The sequence below is a fragment of the Rhinolophus sinicus genome, chromosome 3, assembly GCF_057876585.1.
Source record: "Rhinolophus sinicus isolate RSI-liver-muscle chromosome 3, RSI-T2T, whole genome shotgun sequence".
Classification (NCBI taxonomy): Eukaryota; Metazoa; Chordata; class Mammalia; order Chiroptera; family Rhinolophidae; genus Rhinolophus; species Rhinolophus sinicus.
Window position 1 is genome coordinate 81,375,146 of NC_142503.1, and position 17,151 is coordinate 81,392,296.

Sequence of the window (17,151 nt, forward strand, 5' to 3'; positions counted from 1 at the left end):
TGTGGGGAGTGGGACCAGAGACCCTGCATGACACCCTGCATGACATACCCTTTATCAGGTAATATGGCTTGCCATTTCATTTTGTTGATCATTTCTTTTGCTGTACAGTCTTTTAGTAATTTGCTTTTTTAGTTTTGCTTTTGTTGTTTGCACTTCTGGTATTATATCCATGAAATCATTTCCAGGACCAATGTCAAGGAGCTTTTTCAAACGCTGTGTTTTCTTCCAGGAATTTTATTGTTTCAAGTCTTACACCATTTATCTTTTCCCTGTTGAGGTTTTTGGCTCACTTGTCAACTACTGGTTGACTGTATATTCATGGATTTATTTCTGGGCCTTCAATTCTGTTCCTTTGGTCTATGTGTCTGTTTTTATGCCAATACCATGCTGTTTTGATTACTGTAGCTTTTTAATGTAGTTTGAAATCAGAAAGTGTGATGCTTCCAGCTTTCTTTTCTTTATCAGAATTGCTTTGTAGTTGCATATGAGTTTTAGGATTACTTTTTTTCTATTTCTGTAAAAAATGCCATTGGAATCTTGATAGGGATTACATTGAATCTATACATGGCTTTGAGTAGTATGGACATTTTAACAATATTAATTCTTCCAATCCACTGAACACAGACTATTCTTCCATTTATTTGTGTCTTCTTTAATTTTTTTATTCATGTCATAGTTTTCAATGTTTATATCCTTGACCTCTTTGATTAAATTTATTCCTAAATATTTTATCATTTTTGATACTATTGTAAATGAGATTGTTTTCTTTATTTCTTTTTCAGGGAATTCCTTGTTAGTGTATAGTAATGCAACTGATTTTTGTATTCTGTAACTTTACTGAATTTGTTTATTAGTTCTAACATTTTTTGGTGGAGTCCTTAGGATTTTCTCTGTACGAGTATAAGATCGTGTCATCTGCAAACAGAGACATGTATGCTTCGTTTAAATTCTGACATTGTATATTATGAAGATGGGGTGGTTTTCGTTGGTACATATAAACAGAATATGATCCTTGTGCTGCAGAAGGGCACACACTCTGGGGAGACAAGACTCAAGCACATGAAACATTTTCATGCATCTGGCTTAGCTCATAAATGCTAAATTGTATGGCATTGCCTGAGTTGTTTATTCAGCAAATATTTGCATGCTTACTACCGTATGTGCTAGGTATTTGTGTGTTAAGTCTGAGATTAAAGTCAGGAACAAATTCAGTTAGATTTCCACACTATAGACAGATTAATTTCTTCAAATGCAATTCGCATACAGTATAGTAGAGGCGATGTAGCATAGTAGGTAAGAGTGGTCTCAGTCTGTTTCGTTCACCTGCGAATCTCCAGCAAGTGGGACAGGGTCTGTTTGATAGTAACCATTCAGTAATACCTGTGGGCTGAAGGAGTGCTCGGAGAAAGAGACCAGGCCCTCTGGGAACTTAAAAACTATTGGTAAAACCAACTTTTCCCATTATCTGTAGGATGTTTCTCTCTTTCTCTGCCAAATAAACACAAATGGTTTCTTTGACAAATGCTAGGTTAAGTCAAGGAAAGCAGCATTCTGTTTTGCAGGACTTCTCATTTTGACTCCTCAAGAGAGGTGCTGAATATAGCATGTAGCATTTACTAAATTCATTTGACGTTAATGTGTATGGGCCTGCCATCTTTGGGAAAGGTTTTTTTGACCATAAAAAGTTCTATGGAAATCGGAAGAAGGAAGAGTCCAAGAGTACGGGGTACTTTATCGCTTGTACTTACTAGTCTATCTAATGTGTGTGTGTGTGTGTGTGTGTGTGTGTGTGTAAATGAAAGCAATGAAGGATTGAAAGGGAGAGAGGTGGCTTGATTCAGACATGAAGAATGAGACTCTCTGCCAGGTCACAGATATTGGTGTGAGCAGAGTGTGTTTGTGGGAGAGAGTAGAAATTGGTCAGACTAGAATTTTTAGGTTTTATAGTGGGAAGCAGTAAGGTAGTACTGGGTGGTTAGTATAGGATCTGAGCAGAAGCAGTCTCCTTAGCTGTGCGGAAGAGTTGGGGCCATCAGAAAGAAGGAACGTGGCAGATTTTTGAACAGAAAAGTTCCAACTTGAAAGTGGCATTGAAAGAAGACTTGACATCTGTGTGAAAGATGGGTCAGTGAGCTGGACTGAGCCCGCTCAGAGGCACTTGCAAATCCAAGAGTGAGAAACAAGAGTCCCAGCAAGGAAAATAGAGCATTAAGGGGAGACTTGAAAGAAGCATTAGTAAAGCATAGTGAGTGTGAGGAGTCAAAGCTGAACTCCATGATTAATTTGAGGAAGGTTCTCACGTACCCTGTGGTCTTGTTGGAGTTTGGAACAAAATCTGCATCTCATGCACCCTCTTTATATCTGAGAAGTTTTCCCCTAACCTAGCATCTCTAATGCAAATCAGTGAGAACTTAAAACATTCACAATTGGTGGAGTTTAAGTCACTGACTCGGGTTCTTGTAGAGCCAAGGAGGCAACACTGCATGATGGTTAAAAGCATGGGCTTTGGCCAGAGAGAAATGGGTCCAAGTCCTGGCTTTGCCTTGGATAAGTTTCTTAAACTGCTTCAGCCTCATTAACCTTGTCTGTCAAATGGGGACAGTGATAGCATCTCTTCTACAGTGTTGTCTGGAGTCAGTGAGAGAATGTGTGTACGGCGTTAGCCAAGTACTGTACGCCTCGTAAACACTCGATACACGCGGCTGATTATTATTGTTTCTGATCTAGGAGAAGAATCCCTGCCGTGTGTGAATGCATGTGTGCGTCTACTTGCTTCTTTCCTAATTAAAGAGACAGCAGTCAATCTCTTAGCATAAGCAGTAGGCAGGCTCATGGTTGATGGGAAAGCCAAAGCCAGAGACTAGCGCTTAGGGGGCACAGTGCCCTTGGTGGGAGTGCCAGGCCATTCTCTGCAAAAATTGGGACTAGGCCCAGTGTTATGAACAGACTGAGGAAGCTGGCAGAGGATGCTGAGGTGTAACAGGGAGGGAGGGGAGAATTCTGGCTATTCATGGCCGTGGAGCTTTTGTACAGGGGTCAAGCTTTGCTGTGAGCTCCAGGTTGGTCCTTAGTAAAGTCATCTACTGTGTGGATGAACACACCCAGGAGGGTGATTTCCATTCCCACATGGGTTCTCTGGGCATTTTCCCATCTTCCCAGATTGTTTATTATTTTTACTAAACTCAGCTTTTGTTAAGTGGCACTTATTAAGGAGATGGCTGTTTCTCCATTGCCTTGATTGTAGAGCTGGCATTTTCACCCTGTGAGGAGAGTTCTGTTTTCCCTCTCTGGGAAGCTTGGTTTCTAAATCTCCCAAACCGTGGAGTGTTTTAAGATGCAGTGTTAAGATTCAAATAAATCTTTATGTTCTAGTTCCTGTCCAACCGAAAGGGGAAAAAGTTTGCAGATCAGAGCTACACTTCACCTTTTTCGAGGCCTTTTACTTTTTTCTGTACTATAATAGTGTAGAAGCTAATACTAAGATAAGGAATACTCTAATTTGGGGGAATACAATGCCTTTTTGTGTTGTGTTACATTGATTCAACAACTGACTTTATATCATACTCTGGGGTAGAGAATCTCATGCTTGGCTGTGTATTAGAATCTCTTGGCTTCAAAAATTGGATGCCTAGGACCCAGCCCAAATGAATTAAGTCAAAATCTCTGGGGGTGAGACTTGGAATCAGTATCTTCCAAAACTCCTCAGGTGCTTGCAACGTGTAGCCAACAACCAGTATTCTAGAACAGTGGCTCTCAACCAGTGGCAATTTGGTCCTTCCCCCACCCCTAGGGGACATTTGGCAATATCTGGAGACATTTTGAGTTATCCAAACTACGTGAGCAGTGTGCTACTGGCATCTAGTGGGTAGAAGCCAGAGATGCTGCTAAACAACCTACAATACATAGGACAGCTGCACCAGAACAACTAATTATCTGAATCCAAATGTCAGTGATACTGAGGTTGAGAAACAATGCTCTAGAATAATCAGGCTTAGGAAATGAGATACACCAGAGCAATATATGCCTGTTGTGAGGTAAGCATAGCATGTAAAAGTTTACATTTTTGGTCTCCCAGCAAGATGAGCGGGAGGTGGGGTGGCTCAGTCAATGCTGCTACCCCTTGAGTCTGTCTCTTCTGCGCCTGCCCTCACTGTGGCCCAATGATACAGTCCTGGCCTAACCGGGTAGCTGGTGCTTCTCCTGGTTCTGATTTTTGGGGCAGAATTTCTTCCTGTGGTTCCATAAGTTTACTGCATGCACTTGAATGGCTTGGAAGAAGACTAATTAATGTCAGGGAAATACACCCATAGACATTCACCAAGATAAATAATTTTAAAATAAACTTTTGAGTTGCTTGTTCTCTTATATAAAGTTTTCTACAATTAGGGAGTGAACCATTTGAAAGTGATTTTACGTGGGCTATAAGAAAGCTCATTTTATGTGCTGTAGAGAGCTCTTCTTTCCTTTTCATTGGATAAGAGGGGGCTAAGAAAGGCATTTTTTAACTTGAGCTTGGTACAATTTTCTTTAATTTTGAAGGCATCAGGAATGCTTCCATAGTAGGTTAATTGTAACCTATATTTATTGCATTGTATAATGAATCTCATGAACTTTATCTCCCTCCACTCAGTTTTCCAGAGTGTGACACACATAAAAGATCTTTGCCATAAATAAATTGTCTTTTTCTTGTGTATACTTGTCAAATACAAAGTGTTTAATGAAGGTGGTGAATTTTCATATTAAATACAGATATAATGTAACATATTAAATATACTCAAAACTGATGGAAGTGGGTAGTTACAGCTTTTAAAGTTGCTCTGAACTCATTGGACCTTATGCAGGTGGTTGATTGCCAATTCTTTTTTTTTTCTTTTTTCGACTTGTTTGAGATTTCAAGTGGTACCTTTAATGCTCTATCTTTTGTACCAGAATTAAATTCATATGTATGGATCTGGGGTTATGCCTGTAATAGTTTTAATAGTTTTTGCAATTTTCGCCTTCCTTTTTTTTTTTTTTTTTCTCTTTCTTGGGTCCTTGGAGTCCGATGTAATGGAGTGTATTCATTCAGTAAACATTTTAGGGCCCACTATGTGCATTTTACTTTAATAACTATAATGGCTTTAGAAATTGTTTTAGCCTCGTTTAGTCTGACTTGAGGCACTAAAGCCAATACTCTTGCATGTTGGGTCCCTTTTATACCTAGTGGTTGGAAAGTTTTACATTAAAACTGGAAGAACTAACAACTCGCATAATAATTTGGCGTGAATACTCCAAACTTCTGTGTTGGAATATTGACTTTCAGTGATGACACCATAATCCAAGTGATACTTTAATTTTAATCTAAGCCTGATTTTTGTAGCTGCATTTTGAAAAAGTTCTCTTTGGATATTTAAACATTTAGGTTTTCCTTCTGACTTTGGAGATTTTGTTGTGATGTTTGCAGAAAAATTAATCCATTTATGGTATAGAGACTCTTTCCTAAAAGCTTGATTGTCCCGAGAATCATTACAAGGTGTGCTTAAGAATAAATGGTCAAATATTCTCCTGACAGTATGAGTGAGTATGCATATATGGGTGTGTATGTGTGTGTGTGTGTGTGTGTATGGGGGTAGAAGTTGTTTTCTGCTAAGATCGGAGGACAGAATGGGAAGGAAAATAATTAAATTAGTGCTTAAGATTGAATGGATCAGGCCCAAATTTTAAAATAGAAATAGCCTGGAACCATTCTGGTTTCTTGGAAACCAGGGTTATTTGTGTATGTATTGATGTAATTTTATTCCAGTATATGTGTCTACACTGTCATCATACTAAACAACAGCTAAGTGGATTGGTAGCCCCTATCTTGATATTTCCTAGAATGGGCACCTGAGTGTCCATACATGTAAAAAAGAACTGGTTTGGTTTGGTTAGTACAGGATTTACAGGGTGGGGCAAGAGTTAATAGTTTCCAAATGTTTGAAAGACAAAGAGGATTAGACAAGTTCTGTGTATCCTAAAGGCACAGAACCAGAGACAGTGGATTGAAATATACTAAGATGACAGATTCTGGCTCACTTCAAGGACTGTCTAAAGAGATCATAAACGGTGGGCTGGTGAGGGGGAGTAGGTGCAAGGAGAGAAGAGCTGTAGAATTCCCTCCCAACGGAGGTTGTCAGGAAGACCACGCATGGGATAGGACACAGAGGATTCTGGGAGTGGACATTGGACTAGACGTCAGATTAAGTTCCATTCCAGTCTAACCATTCTGTGATTTTTAGCACATATTGCATCTCCTGAAAAATTAAAAATGAAGACACCTGGCATTTGAAGGAGAATTTCGGATTATTAGTTCAGGATCTCTGACAGTGTTTTCTCTCCAACTTCTGCAAGTCCTCCTGCAATTGTGCACCCTCTTCTACAACAGCAGTGTCTTTCTTCATGTGGGAACACCCCCATCCCCATCAGCATGCCTTTTTATCACATGTCTTAAAAAGCAAACGAAAAACAAAATTCCTCAATCCAAAGTAGTCTTCCATCTCGGCCCTATTTCTTTTTATTTTGGTAGAACTCCGCAAACAAGGTGTCTGCCTGCGGTCGCCCCAGCTCTCTCCTGCTCTCCGCCCTTCCTCACCCTTCCACTCCTCCAAAACGGTTCCTGTTCAGGTCACAAGAGACCCGCATTTTAACAGATTGTGTGACCACTTCTCCATCTTCTTCCTGAGGGTCAGCAGTGTTCCGCATCACGCATCCCTCCATCTTCTTAAGACACTTTCTTGACTTGGCTTTTAGGGCATCACACCCACTTTTCCTCCCATCTCCATGACTTCTCCTTCAGATGGCCTCCATGTACTGAGCCCCAGGGCTCAGTCCTTGCCTCTCTTCTCCATACTTTCTGGACAGTGGTTCTTAACCTGGCTTGGGCTGTTAAAAAAAGGGGTGGGGGGGGGAGCTAGGTCTTAATTCAAGTCTAATTAATGTATAATCTCTGGGGAAGACTCATGAACATCAATTTTTAAACTTTTGTTTTGTTGGTTTGTTTTTCTTTGCCTGGATATATTAACGTGTAGCCAGGATTGCGAATCCAGGTGAGTTTTTTCTAGTCCCATGAAATAAATACCAAATACTAGCACATGACTCCCAAATTAAAGTATGTAACACATCTTTTCCAAACTCCACGCTTGACTGTTTTATATTTCCTGTAGGAATGGGCATCTTGCTTCTACTCCACACCCCCCCAACCTGTTCCTCCCCTGGGTTTGCTTTTCACCATCAACACAATTGTGTACATAGGTCTCAGACTAGAAGCCTGGGTGGCATCCTGAGACCTCTCATTCCATCAGCACTCTGCAGCTCACACAACAGGCCTCGTTCGTTTGCCTTCCAAATACGTATACGTCACATCTCACCACTCTTCTCCTACCACCATTTCTCTTTTCAACAGCTTCTCACCTTCCCCTGTGCTCTTGCCTGTCCGCGCTGCCAGTTCTCCTCATGTGGTCAGAGTGCTCTTCTAAAACGCATCAGACCATGTCATTCCCTTGTTTCAAACTCTCCTGGGCCTGCCCATCGTAATCAATACAGTCCATATCTCCTACCATGAGCTACAAGGCCCCTCGACGTGGCTCCAGCCCGTTTCTCCAACCTCATCTCTTACACCTCCAGCTGCCCCCACGCCTGTGAAAGCACAGTCATGGCCTTGCTTTTCATCAAACTTCCCAACCTTGTTCCTACCTCAGAGATTTTGCACCCACCCTTCCCTGTGCCTGGAAGGCCCTTCCCTCTAGCATGTTCTTTGGCTCTCTCCCTCTTTCTTCTCAGGTTTCTACTCAGCTATCACCCCAGGAGAAGGCCAATCCAAAATGCTCCCCTCTCCCAATCACTATCCCTTTCTTCCGGTTTACTCCCCCGCCCCCAGCCCCTCACCCACACAGCATTTATCTCTGTTTGACATCCTGTTTTTCTGGTAGTTTCACTAGAACTTTGTTACTGCTCTATCGCTAGCACTGTAAACAATGACCATACATTGTAGGTGACCAATAAATACTTTTGACTGAATAACAGAGGGCCATTCCTTGAGGTCTGGTCCCAGAACCTTGCGTTTTGTTATTCTGTGGCCTTTGGCCCCCTTTCCAGCCCCTGAGCAGACCAGGCTGGCCATAGCCAGGATCTACTGCTAAGGTATCTCAGAACCTGCTCTCTTACTTGCTGCCTCCCATGTGGCCTCCCTGGCTGCTCACAGATAACTCCAGAAACATAGACAGGTGGGGGGAAGTAGAGCAGCGCCTGGCATTTTAGTGATAGGTGGAGGACACCTTTTAGTTTTATCCCGACTGCTCGGTGAGGGTCCATGCTTCTCCTGTTTTCTGTAGACAGACTTTTCATTGATAGTCCACTCTCCTGATTTTCTTCTTCCTTCTCTCTGCTCCTTCTCGGTCTCCTTTCTCTTCTTTGCCCCCCGTTAAGTGTTGGTATTTCTTAGGGATCTGTCTGGGTTCTCTGCTTTTTGATTCCACTCTCTCCCTTGGTGATCCTGTCGATTCCTAGGACTTCACACTCTCACATGGCAGTGACTTCCACATTTATATTTCAAGTCCACCCTCTTGTCTAAATTCTTGACCTGTATGTCCAGCTATAAAGCGTTCATCAGTACTTGGGTGCGTATCTCACAGGTAACTCAAATTCAGTATGCAGTAAGTAAGCGGAACTTACCTCCTTTTCTAGTTTTCCTCTCAGTAAATAATGTAGTTGACTACCAGAAATCTGAAAGGCATCTTCCTCTACCTATCCCCTATGCCCAATCAATTGCCAATATTGTCAGTTCTCCCACGAAATAGCTATAGAATCTGTATACTGCTTGTCACAATATATTGTCACCAACTAAGACCAGGCCACCACCATCATGTCTTACCTAGATTACTTGAAATTTATATGCCACACCCCCCTATACTCACCCCCACACTGGTTTGGCTTTCTGTGCTACTATTGGTCTTCATAAAATACCCATCTGATTATGTCATCTCCTGGTTAAGATGCCTTATTGGAGTTTTGATAAAGTTTAATATTTAAACAGGACTTATCAGATCCTTAATAACCTGTTCTCACACTGACTATACGTGTAGGAGTTACTTGGAAATATCTGACTGCCTCACTCCACACTCCCGCCCCCCCATCCCAATACATCTGATACTTCCTCTGGCCCCCTTGTTTATCATTAATCCTAGGGGCGATCGTGGAACTCGGTAAGGCCTCAGCAAATATTTGTTGAATGAATGTGGGAAGTCAGTGGTGGCTCTGGATTGTAATTGTCAGTGTCCTCAATTTCTGATTTAATTTGCCTTAAAAGTTGACTGGCTTCCAAAGTAAAAAAATTCTGTTTTGTTATATAGTCCCATGTATATGTTTTCCTCAGCTCTGCATTTCCGGGGGATTACTAACAATGAAACTAAAAAAACTGTGGGATTCTGCCGGCCAATCACTCTCAATCTGTGATCTTTGAATGGCCTTTGAGTGCTGAGTTTCACAGGCTGCCAAACAAGACTAGGAACCAAACCACCTTTGTGACCCAGTGGCGAGCAGGGAGGCAAATTGGCTGAATGGGCTTCTGCCGTGAACTTTCTCAACTTGGGCCTGTGTCAGCCAGGATCCAAATACCTGAGACTTGTTGTGACTTGTCAGAACTGTTTATTAAATTCTCAAACCTGTTTGGGAAGAAGGCTTAAACACAAGAGTGTATTTGGGTCTTCAGCAGTAAATCTTATTTAAAAGAAACAGACAAGAACTTAATCATTTTAATCTGTAGTCATAGTAGTGGGACTGTTGGTCTCAGTTGTAATGACTCTGAAGAGACGTAGGGAGAGGTTTTTTCCTTAGAAGATCCAGGTCAGCATTTCAAACTTCGCCCCGAGGGCTGGGAGACCTGGGTGAGGTTTCTAAGTCTCCCTCCTCCCAGAACTCCTATCTCTAACTCCTGCAGAGGGGCTGAACCATCAGTGCTGAGTCAGAAGGATAAGCAAGAAAGGAATGACACATTTCCTGCCCTAAGTTCTCGGGAGTTTTTATGGTTTGTTTTTCTGTTTTGCTTTGAAGATTCCCTAAAAAGACAGGAGATTATCCTGGTCATCTCTCAATCAGCAGCCTGTATTTATTTTTGTGATCTCATAGGATATCCACCCTTGCTATACCTTCTTGTGACTCACAGATTTTTTAAAAAAACCTTTTTTTCCTCGTTACAAAGGTATATTTAGTATATTTATCAACTACAACTTGACAAAAAATAATAAAGGAAAATGGGGGAAAAGGTACTCCTTAATTTCACCACTCATAAAAGAACATGTGAATATACAAGGCTTTTATCTGTATCTCTGTAGGTTTTCCTTTATAAAAATTCTTTACTACTTAATATAATTTCTTGGCTTTTATTATGTTGTTTTGTAGCCTTTGCGAAGAGTTCTCATGTTATCAATTACTCTGCAAGATCATTTTTAAAGACTGCCATTAGATGGATGTGCCGTAATTCACTTAACCAATCCCCCATTTGGAGAGTTGGGCTGTTTTGTTTTCACCGTTGTTATAACGACACACAATTCCCTTGCACTACAGCTGTCCACACTTGTCTCTGTTTCACTGGATGTATTCCTGGAAGTGGTTCAACAAGCATGTGGAGTGTTAAGGTTTTGATCTTTATTGCTACTTTACCTTCCAGACATTTTACCCATTTTATATTCACACCGTGTAGTATAAACTTCTTGCCAGTCCTATATGGCTTTTACCTGTTCTGGCTTTTGCCTGACTCCCGACAACTTCTCACACCCTCTTCCCTGTGCTGCCAACACTGCAGCCACCCTGGCCCCCTTTGCGTTCCTTCCCCTGGAGCATGTCAAGCTTGTCCTGTCTCATCTGGAGCCCCTGCTCTTCCTCTGGTGCTGGCGTACACCTCCAGTGCCACCTCTGCCAAGGTGGTCTCCCTGAGAACCCCCATTTCTTTCCATGCTAGCACCCCTCAAGATCTGTCCTTTATTTATTTAGGAGTACACTTGTGTGCCATTTTCCCTCACTGAATGTCAGTTGTGTGGGACGTGAGACCTCATGTGTTTTATTTCCCGCCGTGTCCCCAGCGTCTTAGTCGATGGTACTGGAGAAATGCAGGTTGATTTTGTTGAATGACTAAAGAACTCTCCCGTTACCTAGGAATGTGCAGTGTAATGGGGATAATGAGATGTGTATAGCAATGGACGTCCCTTGGAGCAAAACATGCTGAATGCTGTAAGAAAGCTTCCAAGTGGCAGAGGGAAGCAGAGGAGTGGGACCTGGTGTCTGGCTACAGGCCTCCTGACCGGTGTCCGATGAGCTGAGTGAGGGGAGACTGGCAGTGTTGCGTAGCTGATGAGGGCAGGAAGGAGGAGAGAGGCCAAGGAGAGCCCCCGAGGTGAGCAGAGAGGCCCAGCGGTGGAACAGTGCTGAGCACGGTGGGGGCAGGGCGGGGGGGGGGGCGGGCGCCGTAGTCCTGTGCTACCAGTGCAGACTGTCCGAGTGGTAGGGAAGCCTTGCACATTCCTCACCAGAGTGACATGGGGAAGGGGGACTGGAGAGCCCTTTTTAACTCAATTCTAGGCACAGATGGTGACGTTATGGTGCTAGGGCTTTGCATGTGCCATGAGGGCAGCTCAGTGAAAGGAGCAGGAAGCTCAGCCCAGAGGACGCGGCCTGGAGTAGGATGAGGCAGTGGGGCTGGGACAAGAAGCCAGGAGGAGCATTGCCGAGGTGGGGGGATGCGAGAACTTGGTGGCTGGCAGGGGAGAGTGAGGTTCCCCATGACACCAAGTGTCAAGTCTAACGACTGATGGGAAGCTGAGATGTGGCGCTCTAGACACGCAGCTGTTTGGGGGTAAGGAGGTGTATGAATTTAGTTTCAGACGACCCCTTTGCTTTATTAGTGAGCATTTTCTAGATTAAACTAGCCCTCGTGCCCTCCTTTGTCCCGAACGGCCTTGGGTGACAAGAAGATAGAGGAAATATACCACAGGATAGGGGACTCCTGGCTCCCGTGGCCCCCGCCTCGTCTGTAGGAGTCGGACTGCTTAGTGGGGAGGGACAACAGGGCTCTGACACCTCTCCTGGGATGAGAGGTGGTTTCCTGGCAATGTCTGCCTCCCTGTCACATGTGGAGGGAGCTTGTTTCATAGCAGCTTGTTGTGGTGTGAATCTGTTCAGTTGTTAGGCTGAGGACGATGCGGTGGAGGACAGGTGCTGACTGTTTGGGGCAGGGACCTGGGGGCTGTGGGTGCAAATGGGAGAAGGCACAGAACTGGGTGACACACTGTCCTCCTGCAAACGGTGTTTTTCCTGGGGAAAAAAAATTCAAAGAGAAACTTTACTCAAGGCATACTGTAATTTTTGACTGCTCTCAAAATTTAAAAGTTTGAGAAAGTTAGTTTTGTAAATTTAAGTTTGAAAATAGCCAGGTGAGTAAAATGACAAAATGACAAAGCTCTCTGTCCTCTACAAGGCGAACAGAGAGTAGAATTGCTTTGCTGGCTTTCTCTGGAAAGTTGTCTTTGCAAGAAACCACCTCTGCTACCTTTAAAACAAAGTGTTTAACAGAATCCAAATGGAAATGAGAACAGGAGAAGCATGGGTGAGGAAACAGCAGAACTTGGTGAATGAGTGACCATCCAAACCAAGAGACGCATCAGTGATGACAGGGTGACAGGGTGGTGATGGAATCCAGAGTGGTTAAAATGGAGAAAAACGATCAGGTTTGGCGATGGAGGGAGGATGAAGAATTCAGCTTGGGAAATATCATATGTTGCATATTAGCTAGAAATTCTAGAAATTTATAGAGACATTTACTCTGCAATTGGAGAGTTTTTCTTGGCAAATGGAAAGTTTAATTAGTTTAGTATTTTATAACTAGGGATCATGTTAAGTTTCACATGAAGGTTTGCAATGGAAGAATGCTATAAAATGTCAGGACTCTGTTTATACTCGGGTCAGGAGAAAATAAACCACATTCAAGCGCCAGCATATTTATTGCAGCAGGCACTCAGTGTTTCTTTGCTTTATAAATGCTGATTTGGTGTTTTTATTGGTGGTGCAAGTGCGAAGAGAGATTTGAGCCTACATCATAGGAAGACAGACAGAAATGCTCATTCTGAGTGCTGAGACCCAGCTCGCACCGCAGCTGCATGGCTAAGCAGCTAGCAGTGTGATTTGGGGGCTCACTTTCAGCCGCTTCGGGCTGCTTCATTCTCCCTGCTTGAGAAATGAGGTTAGATGATATCAGAGGTCTGATCAACACCGAAGTTGTGATTCTAAGCGAGAAAAGAGACAGTGTTTTGTTGTTGTTGTTTTTCTTTTGGTTTGGTTTTCCTTCTGAGTAACATTTAATAAAACTTATACTTAAAACATTGAAATACATACTATGTGATAGAAAAGTCTGCCTCCCTATCCGTGTTTTTGGTGCAGCCCGTTTGGGGGAGGCTGTTAATGACAGCTGACATGAAGACAGACCTGAGAAGCCTCCACCCCAGCCTTGTCCTGGATGCCAGCCCGGGCCCCCAGCAGCTCTGTTCACACTGTTTAACTCACTGCCCTGCCTGGCCTTGAAAGGTGGGTTGCCAGATGGTCCTTTTATTGTCCAGATAGTCCCCTGTTTGGGCTTTCTGCCTGATAAACCAAGGACTCTTTTGTGATATGAAATGAAGAGAAGAAGACAACAGATTTGGAGTAAGACATACCTAGGTTCATATCCTGGCATTGCTCTGAGCAGGTATATTAAATTTATGGAGCTCGGTTTCCTCACCCGTAACCTGGGGGTAACGGAACCCACCTCCCAGGGCTTTGGTGAGGACGGAGTGAATGTAGGGAAAGCATCCTGCACGCTGCCTGGCATCCCACAGGTGCTCGGCCAGTAGGGTTTCCCCACCCCTGTCTAGGCACGAGCCAGTGTCTCCTCTGCCAGAGCAAGGCCGTCTGGTGTGAGAGAGGATGAGTCTGACCATCTTCTGTCTCTGTGATCACATCTATCAAATACTTCTGGAGCACCTTGCCCATCTTAGGCACTGAGTGTCCTGGAATAATTTCCCTTCAACCTGTCTTCTTTCCCGCTTTGCCAATGACTCCGTCCTCCCTGAAGGAGAGGAGAAGCAAGGCAAGTCGAGGAGGTGGTACTGGTTGGGCCATGGTTTGAGGGAATCCATTGAAAGAGTTGAGGTAGCTGAGAAGGCAGAAAAGGAGGGTCCGGAGAGAACTGATGGGGAGAATGGCGGCTGAACAGGAAGAAAACAACTCTACCCTTGGCAACCATGCCATCATGCACTAGGGACTAGGGAACGTCTTGGGAAATGCCAAAGCGTGAAGGTCAAAGTGTGCTGTAGACATTTCTAGTTCTGTGTCTGAGGCTGTAGAATCAGATAAAATAAATAAATGAAGGTATCTTTTTCATGCAGGCACACATTTCATTTTTCCTGTGCTGATTTTGTCGAATATGCTGCTGATAAGGATGTGGGTGGCTATAAAGGAAATATTTTTCTTCGGGTGTGTAATAAGCAATTGATGAAACTAGGCCAGAGAAAGAGAGTGTGTGTTCTGGAGATTGTTCTGGGAGGGTAGGGCCTGGGTTTCATGGAGATTGTCCTGCGAGGGTAGGGCCTCGGTTTTATGGCTTGTCTTCTCAACCCTGCCTCATCTTGCAGGGCCCTGTTGAATATGCTGCTTACTTCTTCTGCTCTATCAGTCTCTTTGGAAATTGGGATTGCCACCCACTGGGTGTGGGGACAGTGAAGTGATTTCTGTGATAGTGCCTTGCTCGGAGATGCCGAGATAATGTGGAGTGCATGAGTCGAGTGCATGCACGGGGAAGAGGGTGATCTGGTTTTCTAATAGCCACCGTTGTGTGGCTGCAGACAGGTGGAAAAGAAACATCAGATAAGATGGACCCAGACTTCCCTAATGATGGCTCATTTAGTATCACTATGCAGCTCCGAGTGCCTCCATCACAGGCAGTGCCACTCGCACTCTCAGGTGGGGGGCTGGGGGCACCCTGCTGCAGCTGCAGAGCTGTGCTCACCAGAAAAAAGATGGAGAGTCACGTGCATTCCTGAGCACAAACTGCCTTAACAGAGCTGGATATGGACAGATTCCTTGGTCACTGGGCCACCAGGCAGGGTTCCTAGGGCTGGAAGTCTCTGCTGCCTCCTCTCCCCTCCCTGCTCCCCTCAGAGCATGGGTCATGCCTCTGCAATGGGCCACTGTCACCACTGCTGATCCTTGAATCTACTGAGAGTGTCCTAATTTGCAAATCCTAGGGAAGCAAAGAAGAGCTGTATTCATATCTACAAAGGCAACTGAAGAGAGTTTGATATATTTATATATATATATATATATATATATATATATATATATATATATATATATAGCTATTCTGTGACTTTTGAATGCTCCACAAATCTCCCTGATGTTTAGCCTTTATCTGTGATTCTTCTTTCTTCCCAAATGAATGTATCATTATGACTGCAGGGATTGCTTCAAACAGCAAACTGTGAATAGATCTGATCATGTAAGACCTGGGCATTCTGATCTCAAGTAAGGGGCGGGGCTAATGAAATGACCCCTTGCCTGATTTGTAGCCCATCCAGATGTGTTGCTTGTTATTCTCTCATTATTGGAGAGCTCTCTGCAAAATTAGGAATTGGTCCTGTTGGATGTGGAGGTAACCAGTTCATACATGAGGCTATAATTCTTACAGCCTTCTCTGCCCTTCCCTGGTGTTGGGACCGTACTGCACCTGAAGCATGTTGAGGGCTCTGCCACCATATTGGCTGTTATTTCCATGCGATGCTGTATGACTTCATCCTTCCCTTCCTGTAGTGTCACTGTGCTTCTCTCTGCTCTCTCAGCAGTAGTGGACGGGGCGGTTCCTGGTAGCCACCTAGCCATGCATCTACTACCGAGGCCACATTTTAAGGACAGGTTAGAGACCAGTTGCTCTATTTAGATGTAGCATTTCTGCTCTCTGTACTTTGTAGCTTACCCTTGGACTTGCCAGTGAATCAGGGTTTGGAAAGTCCCAAGGAAGAGTACTCTCTTGATATCTTCTTTGACATTAGTCCCTGATAAAGTCGTCATAGCATCAAGGGGCCAGTCAGAATTTGGGGTGACAACACAAAGGAAGGCAAAGATGGTTCCTAAGGTGTAAACTTCAAACCATTATGAGTTAGTCACCTGATAATATAGGCGAGAGAAAATAAGAAATGCATAATATATTTGCAGATTGACCTTGATTTTGGTATTTCTTTCAGCCTTCTCCCTGCATCATTTGATTTGAATTCAGGTGAACAGCAAGGCTTGTTGCTATGTAAGCCCTCACGTGCCTCAGGCAATATGTTATTTGCTTCACATGGTTCTCTTTACATGTGGATAGCAAATTCTGTGAGGCAGATGATGTTATTCTCATTTGACAGAGTACAGAATTTCTCAGTGAGGTAAAGTAACTAGCAAGTCTCCCTTACCAGGAAGTGGCATCGCTGAACATGAACCAAGCCGAGCAGACTCCAGACGGCATGTCCACTGCGTTCCACTTGGTGCCTTTTTTGCTGAGTACCCAGTAGGCTCAGGGCAGCATGTTATTGCTGCAAAAAATAAAATAAAATCAAGAAACTTGCCAGGTAGGAGAGGATAAGGTAGATATGCTCTGCTGTGAGCGGCCGACCCACGACTGACAACCGACTGCCTCAGCCGGGGGCAGCGCAAGGCTCATCATACCAGCACGGGCCAGGGAGCTGTGCCCTACACAACTAGACTGAGAAACAACGGCTTGCACCGGAGTGGGGTCGGGGGAAAGTACAAGAAAGGGGGGGGGGGGAGATAGCTATATTGCCAAAGATAATGTAAAGACAACTGTGATTAGGTACCCAGAAAGTGTTACCAACAAAGAGTGAGGTGCTGTGGGGGTTAAAAAAGGCACTGAGATTCTGCCTAGTTGATGGGGATCCTCAGGGAAAAGCTTCATGGAGGCGGTGCCCTGGAAGTGTACCGTGGAGAACTGGCAGAAGCGAGCGCGGTGGGGATGAATAAGGGAAAGATCTGTGTGTGGTGATGACTGTTAGAACGCAGGTAAATAAATAAGCTTCCAAAGGACTATTAGCCAGTGCGTATGCATTTATCTGTGTGTCT

At 43.9% G+C, this 17,151-nt stretch overlaps 1 protein-coding gene across 2 annotated transcripts in view; it reads left to right on the forward strand.

Annotated features, from left to right (window-relative positions):
- Positions 1–17,151, forward strand: part of TNFAIP8 (TNF alpha induced protein 8) — a 109,554-nt gene that overhangs the window by 34,132 nt on the left and 58,271 nt on the right. The window lies entirely within an intron of this gene.